Source organism: Silene latifolia, chromosome X (assembly GCF_048544455.1).
Source record: "Silene latifolia isolate original U9 population chromosome X, ASM4854445v1, whole genome shotgun sequence".
In the NCBI taxonomy this organism is placed as follows: domain Eukaryota; kingdom Viridiplantae; phylum Streptophyta; class Magnoliopsida; order Caryophyllales; family Caryophyllaceae; genus Silene; species Silene latifolia.
The window spans coordinates 184,110,977-184,126,230 of NC_133537.1; the positions used below are offsets into that span (position 1 = coordinate 184,110,977).

The 15,254-nt window shown below is 39.6% G+C and overlaps 1 non-coding gene across 1 annotated transcript; it reads right to left on the reverse strand.

Moving 5' to 3' along the window:
- Positions 1 to 1,919: 1,919 nt before the first annotated feature.
- Positions 1,920 to 2,026, reverse strand: LOC141624645 (small nucleolar RNA R71). Its single transcript, XR_012534451.1, has one exon. It is a non-coding gene; the product is annotated as a small nucleolar RNA R71 (small nucleolar RNA).
- Positions 2,027 to 15,254: the final 13,228 nt, after the last annotated feature.

Consider the following 15,254-nt stretch of genomic DNA (forward strand, 5'->3'; position numbering starts at 1 on the left):
CGTCTTGTACAAGCTTCAAGGAAGGATGCGCATATTTTTCTAAGACCGTCGAAAAGGAGACCGGAGTCTCCCTAGAGACCGGCGATTCCTCAAGGACTTAATCGTCATTTAAGCCCTTAGTAAACCCTAATCTATGTAACTAATCCCCACTATAAATACCCCATTAGGCTAATTAGAAGAGCATGTTCTTCTTAGCAATCTCTAGTGTAGTTAATATCAAACAAATCTCTCTTTAATCTTGTAATCAACATTTAATCAAGTTTTAATACAAGTTTCATTTCCCTAATCTCGCTTTTGTTCATCCTTTGTTTTGGGTAATTGAAGATTATTTGGGTTATTATTGGGAGATTGACAACCTTCCAATCTATCATCAAGTACTTCTATTATTCTTTGCTTTATTATTGGAATCATTAGTAGGTATAATTCTCTTAATCCCTTTTTACTTATTGCTAATAATCTTCATTTATTCATCATGTTTCACTTTGTTGGTATGATTGACAACCTTGCTAGCATGTTCAACATGATAATGAGTGAGTAGTTTCCTTAGCTAGGGTTAATGGGTAATTAGGGGAAACCAACATGGGGGATGATTCATGCTTAAATTAATATGTTTTAATAGTTTATTTGCTTGCTTTATGTGATCTCAACTTATGCACATGTTATGTTTGATGAAATGCGAGCCTATGAATCCTTGCATTTTTCACCCATCACCTATCTTTTCAATGAGACTTGTAAGACATAAACCAACTCGAGTCTCATTAGACCATGCATGTAGTTGAGTAGGGAAGATTAAGTCGACTTATAGGTGTTGTACAATCTAATCGATTCGGCTCCGGGACCCAAACTTTCCTCTGATTGTAAGATATAAATCAACTCGATCCATCACAACAATAATTGCTTGCTTATAATTTGAGAATATGTTTGTATGATCAATTCCCATGAATCCCCTATAACCCCATGACACCCTAGTGCCTCTTATCAATTGTTTAAATCCCTTTTAAATCAACTTTCTTGTTTACTTTCATTGTTATTTGGTTTAGTGATCTTCTACTTCAAACCCCAAATTGTGACACCCTTAGACACCACTAGTTGCAATAGAAAATCTCATCTAAATTCCCGTCCCTTGGGATCCGACCTTTACTTACCTCTTTACTAATTGTAGAGTTGTTTGTGAAGTTATAAATTGTGTTTTGGTCTAGGTGCTCCTAACGACAAGTACCGAAAACTAAACCTCCTCGAGAGTCCGACCAAAAATGGCGCCGTTGCTGGGGACGGTGTTAAATAGATTTAGATTTTCTTATATTGTTATTAGTTGTGTCTTTCTTTGCCTTGGGGAAGTAAAACTCCTCAAGGTTTGTTCTAATTATTTTCGCCTTTGATCACGAAATTGAAAGGACTTTGACAACCAATAGAAGACTTGCTAGGAGAACTTTGAGAGGTATTGGTGAGGTTGTAGATATTCAACCAAACACTATTGAGTTCATCAACCCTTTTGCAAGAGAAGGTGAGGAGAACCCAACACAAAATCCAACACAAAATCAACCCACAATGCCTAAATTTTCATCACATTCCGTACCAACCAAGGAGAACCTACCTAATGGTACTCCCACACCACAACACTTAACCGGAAATTTCATTGCCAAATCCGCATTTATCCAATTAGTCGAAAGTAGCAAATTTGGGGGGATGCCTAGTGAAGACCCTCACTCTCACATGGAGACTTTTTCTGACTATTGTGATGCGATATCTCAAACCGGTGTAACTCAAGACCAAATTCGATGGTTCTTATTTCCTTTTTCTCTAATTGGCACCGCAAAACAATGGTTGAAAGGCCTTGATAAGGCTTCTCTCGGAATTGATTCTTAGAAGAAATTGGCTCTAGCTTTCTAAAAAAGTTATATCCACCGGAAAAGACTAACATGCTAAGAGCTCAAATTAGGAGCTTTAAGCAAAGAGATGAAGAATCTTTGTATGAAGCTTGGGAGCGATTCAAGGGAATTTGTCGCTCATGTCCTCACCATGGACTTAGCGAGTGGTTCTTAGTACAACGATTTTGGAACGGTCTTTATGAAGACTCAAGAAACATTCTCAACATGGGATCAAATGGAATGTTCACCGAAGTTGACGACAATCAAACATGGAACAAAATTGAGGAGATGGCGGTCCATAATTCACAATATAGTAGACCTCGCAAGCCTACTAGAGGAGGAAAGCATGAAGTGGACTCTATTACTCAATTGGGTGCTCAACTTAGTGCTCACATTGATACCATCAATTTGAAGTTTGAAAAAGCTATGGCTAGACTTGAAGAAGCCTCAAAATCACCAAAGCAGCATGTTAATGCCATGACGGCATCTTCATCAATCCCAAGTGGGATATGTGAGAATTGTGGAACTTTGGGACATGACCAAAGTGAATGTAGGGGAACAAATGAACAAGTGAATGCTTTTCAAGCATACAAGAGTGGTACCCCTTATTCCAACTATTACAATGAAAACACCAAATTCCACCCAAATCTCTCATACAAAAGCCAAAATGTTCAAAACCCTCAACCAACATACACCCCACCTCCCATGAGAAACCAAAATCAAAGACCCTTTTACAACCAAAACCAAGGCTACCAAAATCAAACTCCATACAATCAACAAAATGATCAAGGTTTTGATGTTCAAAAAGCGGTCCTCCAAATGCAAAAGAATCAACAAGAGTTTTTCACTCAAATGCAAAAGGATAGTCAAGCAAAGGAAATCACCATCAACAACATCCTAGCCCACACCAAAATGTTGGAAACCCAATTGACTCAACTAGCATCTTCAAGCTCAGAAAGACAAAAGGGGCAATTACCCCCTTAAAGTAATCCCCCAAGACATGAAATGGTTATTGCCATTCATTTGAGGAGTGGTGCAAGGTATGAGGCACCAAATAAGCAAGTTGAGGATGAAGTTGTGGAAGCTAGTGACAAAGAAGAAGTTGTGCAAAACTCCAAGGATGGAGAACCATCAAAAGAAGAAGTTTCAAGGAAAAATGAAGACAAGGCCAAGGAGAAGGAGCCCATTGTGATAAGACTTCCTTTTCCAAGTCATCAAGCCAAGCCCAAATTTGATGACCAACTTGGAAAATTTATGGAGATTGTGATGAATTTGGAAGTCTCGATTCCTTTCACGGAATTAATTAATCACGTGCCGGCCTATGCAAAATACATGAAAGACATCCTTACGAAGAAGAAGTCGATCCGGAAGCTTGAAACTATCGCCTTCACTAAGGTGAGTAGTGCAATACTTCAAGGGAGTTCACCTCCAAAACTTAAAGATCCGGGAAGCTTCTCAATACCGTGTACCATTGGCGACACCACGATCAACAAAGCCTTATGTGATCTAGGGGCTAGTGTGAGTGTTATGCCATACTCGGTGAGTAAAAGGTTAAGGATGGGAGAGCTTAAATGCACCAATATGACACTCCAAATGGCCGATAGATCAACAAAGACACCATTAGGGATACCCGTAAGAGTTGGGAAATGGAAGAAGACTCCAATATTCCAATCATACTAGGGAGACCTTTCTTGCACACCGCGGGTGCGGTGATTGATGTGAAGCATGGAGAGCTCACTCTAGAAGTTGGAGATGAGAGCATAACTTTCAATCTTGACAAGACCATGAGAGCTCCCCGTTTGCATGAACCATGTTTTATGGTTGATCATTATAGCCGGAAGGATGATAGGAAGAAGTCGGAATTCCATTGGAAGAAGAAATGATGCTCCATTCAAAGAGAAAGTGAATTGTAACAAAGAGAGCTTGAAAAGCTCACCAAAGTCAAGCAATGAATAGGATGGCCTCATTGGCCAAGATAAGAAAGTGGGAGAGTTGTCTCTATCAACTGAAGAGATCTTTAGTGACTAAGTAGATGAAGTTTGTGGTCTTTGGGACGATGAGTTTGAAGGGATCTTCAACCCCTACATTGGTAATGCTATCGATAAAGACCAACATGAAGGACAACAAGGGCAAAGATCTATTGAAGATCTTTATCATGACAATGAACAAGCTTTTGACTACTTCTTCAAGGTGTTGAGCAACATCAACAACACCTTGGACATGCCCCCGTGACATATAACTAAGGATGAGATTTTGGTGGAGTCCTCTCCAAACCACCATTTGTAAATATTTCTAACTCCCTAACTCGCATTTTAATTCTTACATTGCATTTTTGTCATTTTTGGATTTTTTATGCTTTGATCAAGATATTTATCATTTTTTGAGAGAAGTGAGGGAGGGACTAATGATTTTATTGATGTGTAGTGCTTTAGCTTAGTGTGGGGGTAGCAATTGCCTAGGCTATTTATGCCTTAGTAGTGCCCCTTCAATGAAGAACACGGGATTTGAAGAATGAAAATGACACGGGATATGCAAGTGCACGGATGGAACTGAATCCGGGTAGACTAGGAGGAATTCGAGCATCCTTAAGGGGAATCCACTCGTCTTTAAGGAATCCAGGCGTCTGTTGCAGAATTCGTCCGTCCAATTGAATTGAAAAATTGAAAATTTGGGACTGCTGAAGAATCCGAGTGTCCCAGCACAGAAGATGCTCGTCTGGAAGAATCTGCTCGTCTTTGCAGAAAGACGCCCGTCTTTTTGCCAGTGCAAAATAAGAAATCTCGCTGTAACAGAATCTGCCCGTCTTTATTGGAATCCGCTCGTCCTGCAACTAAAGAATCCGAGCGTCCCAGTTGAAAGACGCTCGTCTTTGGGCGAGAATTCTTGAACCCAGAACGAGCAGAATCCGAGTGTCCCGAAGAAAAAACGCTCGTCTTCCCTCTACAGTTCGAAAATTTCGGGTGTTTTTAAATACCCCTCCCACATTCATTCCTTCATTCATACATTCAAAACACTACCATAAACCCCAAAACCCCAAAACCCTCATCCTCTCCATCACCAAAACAAGATTTCCTCAACCAAATTCAACAAAATCAAATCCAAACTTCCTTACAACAACAATTAATCACTCCTTTTCCAACAATAATCAATCCAAGCACCAAAATCTTCAACCTTTGAGTCGATTTTTGAAATACAACGACAAATCCTTTCATCTTAAAATCGATTTGGGTATAATAGGAAATTGAAGATTTTCAATCTTTTCTTGGTATAATCATCAATGGCAAGAACAAAAGGATCAACAAAGGCACTCAAGGCAAAGGCACTCTCAAAAAGGCAACATTGCCTTCAAGCAAAGAAAGCCTCAATGGCTATGGTGGTTGCTAGTGCAAACTTGGAAGTTCAACAACAACAAACTCCTCCCTTGGAAGCAACAACATCCGGAAATTGCTCAATTATCAAACTATCCGGAGGTAATTTTCATTTCTAACTCTCATAGGGATACATTTGCCAAGTATGCTAAGAAATCCATTCTACCCACCAAATTCATATGTGAGGATGCCTTGAACAAATTGGGTGTCCTTGAACAAACAAAAGCCTTCTTTGAAGCCATAGGGTTGGGAAAATTGTTTGATACAAGAGAATTGACATACCCCTCCCTTACCTTGGAATTCTTAAGTTCATTGAAAGTGACTAAGGTAGAGACTAGAGAATACATCGAGTTTCGCCTTGCCAATGTTAATAGGCGCATCACCTTTGATGTTTTGAGTAAAGCATTAGGTCTTAGTGATACACCTCATTATTATAAGAAGCCTGAAAAATATGACCCCGCTCCTCTTTGGGAGGCGAGTTCCGGGAAGAAATTTGAGAACTTTCATGCTTGTCGCGCTCTATTAGTCCACCATCCGGGCATTAGAGTGTGGCACAAGCTCATCGGGAATACTATCATTGCAAGAAAAGACACTAACCACTTTACCAAGCTCGATTGTGTTCTACTTGAGTCGGCCTTAAATATTGGAAGGGAATTCACCAAGCCTTAGAATGCTCTAAGGCTTTTCGTGGAAACATGGCTCAACGTTGATTGTGGAAAGGAAGGCACCGCTTTTATCGTAAATGGAGGTCTAGTTACTCTCTTGGCCAAATACTTTGATCCGAATTTCAACAAGGATAGCAAGTATGTGGTGAAAAGAGGGGGTCATCTCATTGACATGGATGCCATGATTAACAAGTACAAGTGGTTCAAGCATAATCCTCTTGACACCAAATATGGGTGGCTCACCAATGATACTAGATCTTTTACTTTGCCTTGCAAGATATGCCGTTTGAGTGTCCATCGAACATACTACCTTCTCCCCCTCTCAAAGGAAGCCGAATACATCATCCGTCAACAAAGGGGTGAAATTGAAATGAGCTCCTCCTCCATTGTCACACCACCCTATCCATCCAAATATCAAGAGTTCAAACCCGAAGGTGTTAAAGTGGGCAATGACTACATGACTCTACTTATGCAAGAGATGCACAAACAAGCTTATAAGGATCGGGAAGATGCATACTTGGCCCAATATCCACCCCTTCTTCATTTAGCTAGGCAAGGACTACTTGATCCTTCATGTCCTTTGCCTAGTTGGGCGGATAGGGAAGTTTTCTTTCCAAGTGCATCTAGGGGTGAAAGACCGGGTGACGATAAGGTTGTTGGTGATGAGGTTGTTGATGATGAGGGCATTGTTGAAGAGGTAAATGAAGAAGAAGAGGCTAATGAAGATGATGAAGAAAGTGATGAAGGAAGTGAGCAAGGAAGTGAAGAGGGGAGTGGTGATGAGTCCACTTCTATTGAGGAAGATGATGACAATGATGATATGGTGGAAGACTAGCAAGCTTTGGAGGCTCCTACCCTCTTGAGGTTTGTCTACTTCTTTCTTTGTTTTTATTTATTTTTATCTTGATCATAGTTGGAGAGTCCTAGCAACATAGAGTATTAACACCTTGGCCCCATTGAGGTGTTTTTATTTCATTGTTTCCACTTTTGAAAATCCAAAATAACAATTTAGTTTCATGCATTGCATCTTGTGTGCATGAACTACCCCATACTTTAGGACATTAGAAATAATGTCTATCTCGGTTTGCGGAAGTACATGCATACGCAACGGGAGGTAACCTAAATTACACTCTCTGTCATAAACAAAACCCCATGCATCATGTAGTGTAGATTAGTGTAGCTTGCATTTAGTGTAGAATTCATGCATCATGCTTGCATAATTTCGCATCATTTTGGCCATTGAGGACAATGCCCATATTAGTGTGGGGATGGGGAATTCTAACTTAACTTTTATTCAAAAACCCAAAAAAAATCAAAGAGTTTTGAAAAAATCAAAAAAATTGAAAAAAATTTGAAAATCCAAAAAAAAGTTCATTTCCTTTGTAGTGTAGACTTGTATATATTGTTGTATATATTGTATTTGCTTTATCCTTGTTAATATAGAATGACTACGCCACATCCGAGACATGAGGATATTGAAGACGGTATGGTACGATCTTTCCAATCTCCTTTTTCCTCTTTATGTTAATGACTATGTGGCTTTATTTTGATTGATGCGGTATTCCAATGTTAATTTAGGACTTGCATTTAGTTTATATGGCATATTAGTTGGTAGAATCACTTGCATTAGGATGTTTATATGTTAGTTGCATCATGGCATGTAGTTGCATGTTAGAAAATTTTGCGAAACCGTCTACTTGGGAAACTTGACAAGTCTATATAGGCCCTAGTAGATACTTTTTCTTCTTAAGACTTTGCTTGTTAGAATACTTGTAAAACACCCTAGGATGTGTCATGCTAGTATCCTTTGACCCATAGATTAAGGCCTAGTCAAGAGTACCTTGTGGTGCGATAACTCCTTGGCTACCGTTTATTCCAAGGTGACCCTTGAAACCATGCATGCATCTATCATCCATGTTCTACCACATTTTTGTCATCAAAGGGAATGGGCACAAAAAGAAATTGATTTTAGTTCAAAGAAATGAAAAGAAAGTGAAAAAGTTTTCAATTGTATCAAATGAAAAGAGGAGCAAAAATAGACTCCTAAAGCTTCAAATATAAGGCACCCTCACTACATATGGGGTGACTTTGAAAATGTTCAAAAAAGAAATGCAAAGAAAAAGTTGAAAAGTTGTCAAGTGTTGAAATGCCAAAAATCGAAAGAAATGGCAAAAGAAAGTGTTCTCAAATGTTATATGGCACAAGAAATTGGGGGGAAGAAACAACAACAAAGCAAATTCCCAAAATAAAACTCAAATACTATTGATCCCTTTATCCATCGTATCCATTTTTGTGCATGGTAGAGAGGGGATGACCCTTCTTCTTGTCTAGGCAAGAGGGGGAATTCCGCGATCCTCCAGTATTTCTAACGCCATAGGGAGTCTACTCTTGACAAAAGCATTTAACGATTGAGTACAAATGTACCCTAGCTTGACAAAATTTGGAGGTGATTTATTGGTATCCTTCTAGGCTTAGTAGTTTGAAGAAATTGCATCTATGAAGGAGTGTGTACCCTTGAATTGCTTCCCTTATAGATAATTTCCGCCGCTTAGATGAGGAAAGTGGCTATTCTTTTGTAGATGCATCTATTACTTGATTATTGTGTGCTTAATGTTTGGATGTGTCGCCATTTTGGCAAGACCCACCTTGCCTTGCCAGAAGGCATCCTACCTCATGGTTGTCTTGTTGTGAGTTGAAGGGGCGGAGTGAGAACCGCTAATTGTCTCATATCGGCTATGCTATTAGGTTAGTTTAAATAATGGTCCTTGTCTTTGTCACCTCTTTACTCGGGACGATCAAAGGTTCGGTTTGGGGATATTTGATGTGACCATAATTAGAGCATATTTAGTCCCCGAATTAGCCTTGTTCCCATGCTTTTTAGTGCATATTTGGGTCATTTATTGTCTTTAGTCCTTTGTTTTGCATATTCTTTGAGGTTTTGTGTCCTTGGTAGGAAAGGAGTGCAAACCTTGCATTTTCATGGCAAAATCAGGCTAAATTGATTGAATTCAATGACCAAGCATCAAAGAGAAGACAAGATTAGAAGGCCTTTGTACATACTATAGTAGATGGGCAATGATGAGAAAAGATCCTTGCATCCCCGAGGAAATCCTCAAGGATTTTATGAAGAAAAAGGAAGAAAAGAAGAAAGAAAGAAGTCGTAAGACAATCCGAGCGGATTGTCCACAAGACGCCCGTCCATCAGCCACAATCCGATCATTTTCCCCCTGTGGACGCCCGTCCAAAACACCCCAAATCCGCCCGTCTTCCCCATCTGGACGCTTGATCCGAGAATCACAGACCGCCGTCCGTGCCCTGGACGCCCGAATTCTCTAACAGCTATTTCGTCTTCTACAAGCTTCAAGGAAGGATGCGCATATTTTTCTAAGACCGGCGAATAGGAGACCGGAGTCTCCCTAGAGACCGACGATTCCTCAAGGACTTAATCGTCATTTAAGCCCTTAGTAAACCCTAATCTATGTAACTAATCCCCACTATAAATACCCCATTAGGCTAATTAGAAGAGCATGTTCTTCTTAGTAATATCTAGTGTAGTTAATATCAATCAAATCTCTCTTTAATCTTATAATCAACATTTAATCAAGTTTTAATACAAGTTTCATTTCCCTAATCTCTCTTTTGTTCATCCTTTGTTTTGGGTAATTGAAGATTATTTTGGTTATTATTGGGAGATTGACAACCTTCCAATCTATCATCAAGTACTTCTATTATTCTTTGCTTTATTATTGGAATCATTAGTAGGTATAATTCTCTTAATCCCTTTTTAATTATTGCTAATTATCTTCATTTATTCATCATGTTTCACTTTGTTGGTATGATTGACAACCTTGCTAGCATGTTCAACATGATAATGAGTGAGTAGTTTCCTTAGTTAGGGTTAATGGGTAATTAGGGGAAACCAAAATGGGGGATGATTCATGCTTAAATTAATATGTTTTCATAGTTTATTTGCTTGCTTGTTGTGATCTCAACTTATGCACATGTTATGTTTGATGAAATGCGAGCCTATGAATCCTTGCATTTTTTACCCATCACCTATCTTTTCAATGAGACTTGTAAGACTTAAACCAACTCGAGTCTCATTAGACCATGCATATAGTTGAGTAGGGAAGATTAAGTCGACTTGTAGGTGTTGTACAATCTAATCGATTCGGCTCCGGGACCCAAACTTTCCTAGGATTGTAAGATATAAACCAACTCGATCCATCACAACAATAATTGCTTGCTTATAATTTGAGAATATGTTTGTATGATCAATTCCCATGAATCCTCTATGACACCCTAGTGCCTCTTATCAATTGTTTACATCCCTTTTAAATCAACTTGCTTGTTTACTTTCATTGTTATTTAGTTTAGTGATCTTCTATTTCAAACCCCAAATTGTGACACCCTTAGACATCACTAGTTGCAATAGAAAATCTCATCTCAATTCCCGTCCCTTGGGATCCGAACTTTACTTACCTCTTTACTAATTGTAGAGTTGTTTGTGAAGTTATAAATTGTGTTTTGGTCTAGGTGCTCCTAATGACAAGTACCGAAAACTAAACCTCCTCGAGAGTCCGACCACCCTTCTTGCCTAGATAAGAAGAAGGGTCGTCCCCTCTCTACCATGCACAAAAATGGTTACGATGGATAAAGGGATCGATAGTATTTGAGTTTCATTTTGGGAGTTTGCTTTTGTTGTTGTTTTTCCCCCCAATTTCTTGTGGCATATAACATTTGAGAACAATTTCTTTTTGCCATTCCTTTTGATGTTTGGCATTTCAATACTTGACAACTTTCAACTTTTCTTTGCATTTTCTGTTGAACATTTTCAAATTCACCCCAATTAGTAACGGGGTGCCTTATATTTGAAGCATAGGAGTTTTCATTTTTGTTACTCCTCTTTTTTTTTATGCAATTTGCAAACTTTTTCAATTTCTTTTCATTTCATTTCTTGAACTCAAATTTGAATAATTTCTTTTTGTGCCAATTCCCTTTGATGACAAAATGTATGGTAGAACATGGATGAATGATGGTTGCATGGTTTCAAGGGTCAACTTGGAATAAACGGTAGCCAAGGAGTTATCACACCACAAGGTACTCTTGACTAGGCCTTAATCCATGGGTCAAAGGATACTAGCATGACACATCCTAGGGTGTTTTACAAGTATTCTAACAAGCAAGGTCTTAAGAAAAAAAGCATCTACTAGGGCCTATATACACTTGTCAAGCTTCCCAAATAGACGGTTTCTCAAAATTTTTTTTTTCTAACATGCAAACTACACGCCATGATGCAACTAACATATATACATCCTAATGCATATGATTCTACCAACTAGTCTGTCATATAAACTAAATGCAACTCCTAACAACACATAGATACACAAACCGCAACAACAAAATACACCACATCCTCCTTATCATGTAAGCCCATCCTCCTCATATGAACAATGAAAAAGAAATGGAAGGGAAATAGAGATTAGAACGATCATACCAAGCGGTCTTCATTTTCCCTTGCTAATGCCTCGAATGTAGTGTTTTATCTATGTGGGACGAGAACAAAAGCACAAGTATATACAATTCTACACTACTAAATTAAAGAACATGTTTTTGGTTTTTCCGATTTTTCAAATTTTTATGGTTTTTGATTTTATGAATTAAAAGACATGTTTTTGTATTTTTCAAAAATTTTCAATTTTTATGCATTTTGGAATATAAATTCCCATCCCCCACTTTATTTTGGACATTGTCCTCAATGTACATGTAGGATTAGGAATAAAAAAGAAATACATGTTTTTCGATTTTTAAAGTTTTATGGAAATTAAAGTGCAAATGCAATGACATGATATGATTGAATGCATGTTCTAACTAAATGCAATTCTATATGACATATATAACAAATGAATACAATCTAAAGTACACTATATGAGGCATGATTTAAACTATGGTCACTTATGATCAAACCTCCCCAAACCGATTTAAACACTATTTCTAGTGTAGAAATGAATAGGTTTGGCTATTAGTAACTATGCATGAATTCTAATCTATATGCAACTATCTACATGAATCATGTGAGATAAATACAATGCAAACTAATCTAATCATGTGAGATATATTACAATGCAAACTATACTATATGAACTAACTAATGCAAATGCGACATACGATATAATACAAACGTGGGCAAGAGCTAAACTAAATGCAACGTATATACAAAAGAGAGAGGAAGAGAAAAGTATCATACAAATGGAGGTGATGAGGTAGGCCTCTTTCACTCGTCATCATCCTCATTTTGGGGGTAGCCATACCGGTGAAAACTCCCTCCTTGGTCATACCCTCCTCCTTGACCCAAGTATCCTCCACCTTGGCCACCAAGATTCGAAGCTTGGTCCCCTTGATTAGGGAACAAATGTTGTGGTTGGGCCCAAGAGGGCTTAGGGCCATTAGGGTCAATATACCCTTGTTGAGCCATTTGATAGTACTGGGGATAAAGGGCCAAGTAGTTGTCGACCATCCCTTCATGTACGCCGAGGTCCACTCTATTCATAAGGTTCATCAAGTTATTATTACCCGGGGTATTGGGGATTTCCAGTCGGAATTCGGTATAAGGAGTAGGGTATGGTGGGATAGGCACAGAGGAAGGTGGGTGAGTAGGCCTTGCCGGTATCCCACGAGGTATTTGTTGTTGGCGGGGTGCCTCTTCCCTTTGAGGGGGATTGCCGATGATTTGGATATCAAGGAGGTAGCTTGGCATAGGCGAATACGGGCTCAATCTTGGGTCGGTGTCCAGTATATTCCAACCCGAAAGAATGATGGTGGTGCACCCTTTTGTGAACCATTCTACACTCCCTTCTTGAGTGTAGGTACACCACCGGTGGTGGATGAAGACGGCATGTTCATCAATCAAAGTACTCCCCTCAAGAGGAGCATAAATCCCACGGGAGTTGAACCCGGGGCAAAGGAAGTTGGCCAAAATAGTAACTAGACCTCCCATTACGAAGGTCTTGAGTTGGGTGATCCCTTGAGCAAAAGCATGAAACCTCGTAAGTATCTCAAGGGGGGTGTTGAAGTTGTATCTCCTAGTCCCCCGAACATTTAAATAGGACTCAAGAAATGTTAAATCAATGAGAGTACACCTATCTTGTTCATACCTCCCATTGATGGTACCGGCCACAAAGCGTTCGGTGATCCGAATCACCGGATGTTGGATGGCAAAGGTATAGCATTGCTTTAGATAGGTAAAATCCCTCCCGGAAATAGCCTTCCAAAGTAGGTCCACATCGAAATCGGCGGGTTTATCGGTATAGTCGGTCGGCACAACAAGACCGAAAATGTGAGCAAATTGATCAAGTGTAAGGCTATGGTCTTGGTTGCACAACCTAAACTCCATGCTTACATTGGTTCGAGTGTTCGTGACAATACGAAGGCTACTCAAAAATTCCAGGGTGAGACTAAGGTACGTCTCTCATGGGCATGGAAAAGTTTTCTAATCCCTAAGCCATTAAAGAACATCTCGGTGTGGTACCTTATCCCAAGGACCTCCAACACCTTAGTATCGATAAATTGAGTGGGTTCATAGTTCTTACCTAGCAATTCGACAAACTTCTTGCGGTGGGCATCGGAGGTGAAGAGTACCTCTTGGAAGTACTCAATTTGCTCTATTCCTCCTCTTATGATGGGGCGGAAGATTCTTGGCGGCATTACCTCTTGTGGGGTTGAAGAGGATGAACCCTTGCGTTTCCTACCGGCGGATTCAACAAATTTCTTAGCCTTGCCTTTGAGATTCATCATCTTGGACTTGGAGAAATGGGGTTTTTGTTGGCTTTTGATGTGAGGGGAGTGTTTCTGGGGATGAGGATGAGTGATTTAGGGTTAGATAAGGTGAATAAATGAGGGAGAAAGGAGGTGTTTTTATAGAAAAAGGGGGAAGACGAGCGGACACGGGTGGGGCCTGGGCGGATAGTTCGAGAAAAACACCAGAATCCGAGCGTCTTTGTTGCGGGACGAGCGTCTTGCTTCACCAGAATCCGGGCGTCTTAGGGAAAATCCGCTCGGATTTCGTGACAGGAACTTTGCATTTTCTGAAGTAGGCTGAAGACGAGCGTCTTCTGTCTTGGACGAGCGTCTTACTTTGGATGAGCGGTTTCTCAAAAATCCGCTCGGATTTCGTGACAGTTTCAAAACTTTGCTTCAGGTGTCTTTCAGGACGAGCGTCCAAGATGCAATCCGAGCGTCTTCTTTTAAGACGGGCGTCTTTTGCCCAATCCGCTCGGATTATGTGACAGCGATGAACAATAATCTGATGAGGGCCATGGACGAGCGTCCAGCCCTCGGGACGAGCGTCTTTCGCTGCTTTTCTTCCTTTTTCTTTCTTTTCCTTGCACAATCATACCCTTTCACCAATTTCTTGTTCCTCCTTATCTTTTTCTGAAATTTTGCTCGATAAAAATGTAAGAAAACTCTCTCTCACCACTCTCATACAAGAAATTAAATAAAAATGCAAAAATGTACAATATTATACAAAGTGAGATTTCGAGAAATATCTTACAAATGGTGGTTTGATATTGGACTCCACCAAACTAGTTCAAATTATAGAAATTCTTGTCCATAGAGCTCAAGGCTCTCAATAGAAGATTAAAAGCTTGTGAACAAGCTCCAAATAAGCATAAGTAAGGGTTCTCAATTTGAACATGAAATTTGGCCAAGGAGGCTTGTCATATGTTCTTTCTTTCGCCTTATCCTTGGCACTAGAGGTTTCCCAATGCTTCAAACAATTAAGCCCATGAGTCTCGTCAATACTAGGTATGAAGTATGGTTCATTTTCATCCGTAGACTTCCACTCACCAACTTCTTCTTTAATTTTGGTGATGATGATAGCACTTTGATTATTCAATCCTTCCAAGATGGAAGGAGAATTGTCATGGGTTTGATGATCGAGTTCCTTAGAAGTTGTCATTGTGGGTGCCAAATTTCCACAAGTAGCTTCACGAGCAAGTTTCTCCTTGAGCTTTTCCACCAAGTAGCTTTTGTATGATGCTTTGACCTTTTGGAGAAGGTCCACCATATCTTCTTCAACAATCATTGGCTCCATGGTAGGTGTCAAGTAGTCTTCATGGGAGATAGGGAAAGGACATTCACCTTCATGATAGGATATCTCAAATGTCTCAAGGATAGGCTCCTCAAGCAAGGTGATATTACAAGTCCATCCCTTAGGCTCGTCATCATCGTTGCTATCTTCATACGAATCATGAATGGGGGCTTCATTCTTCTTCATTAATTCTTCCTCCAACATCTCAATATTCACATCAAAAGACACACCCTCGTACTCACAAAGGTTAAGAGTATTTGGC